A 1,277-nucleotide genomic window follows, 5' to 3' on the forward strand; every position below is an offset into this window, starting at 1 on the left:
GACGGGGCATTGGGCAAACTGTCTTGTCTATATTGCTTTAGTGTGTAGTGGTTCCCAAACAGTGGTACTTCCACAGGTGGTATATGAACACTTTCGGGATCATATGCAAATTTTAGTTCAATTAGATAAATAAATTTCTCAGAAAAATTATTATTACCTTACACAAGATAATCTGGCATCGATGACCTGGTGGAGAAGAAACGTATGCATCCCTCGCATCAGATTAAGTTGTGTTCCTTACTGTTAGTTTATTTGTGTGTTCTACTTGTGAATAAATTGATATTCGCCGGAATAAGTTTTTCTGGAACCAGGTGGTACGCGGGGCTGCATGTGGTACTCGCTCAGGGAAAGTTTGGGAACCACTGCTTTACTGGATGTGATCTGGTGTTGATCAAGTCCGTGAAGAGGAGAGAGAGAGAGAGAGAGAGAGAGAGAGAGAGAGAGAGAGAGAGAGAGAGAGAGAGAGAGAGAGAGAGAGAGAGAGAGAGAGAGAGAGAGAGAGAGAGAGAGAGAGAGAGAGAGAGAGAGAGAGAGAGAGAGAGAGAGAGAGAGAGAGAGAGAGACTTCCATTACTACTTTTTAATTTTACTGATTTTGAATAAATAACCATAATTCTAAATCAGTGAGGAAAATAACACGGGAACATCACTGCGTAACATTAATTCTTGGTGATCAATTGAAAAGTCTTTATGCAAGGAAAAATACATTACCGTGATGAGCTCAGCACTGTTCTGTGCACCACCTAATCTGCCTGAAGTAGAATAAAATGAAGGAGTCGATTAACTAACAGATCTTATTCTTTTTTTCTCCCTCCTACGAATTTGAATACAAGGGAAGCATGTTCGAAAACTCGTGCAAACATACATGAAAAAGAAAAATTAATTAATGTGATAAGAATGAAATAACAGTCTCTCTCTCTCTCTCTCTCTCTCTTGCATTTCCTTCCACCATACATACCTCTTTCCCCTCCTCCACTCTCCATCCTTCACCTCACTATCACTAACCTTACTCCCACACTTCCTTTATCACCCTTCCCTGACTTACACCTCTCCATACGTCGACTCTTATCTTAAATACACCCTTGCAACACACACACACACACTCTCTCTCTCTCTCTCTCTCTCTCTTTCCAACAGCTTTCTCTAAAAACAAATCTCTTCCGGCGGTTAAGTTCCTGCCTTCGAGCGTCTCTCAATAAGTATTCAGACTCGCATTAATCCACAGGTGGGTTGACCCTCCTCCGCCCCGCTGGATCAAGCCTCGACTCCTGCACGGCT

The sequence above is a fragment of the Portunus trituberculatus genome, chromosome 42 (assembly GCF_017591435.1).
Source record: "Portunus trituberculatus isolate SZX2019 chromosome 42, ASM1759143v1, whole genome shotgun sequence".
In the NCBI taxonomy this organism is placed as follows: domain Eukaryota; kingdom Metazoa; phylum Arthropoda; class Malacostraca; order Decapoda; family Portunidae; genus Portunus; species Portunus trituberculatus.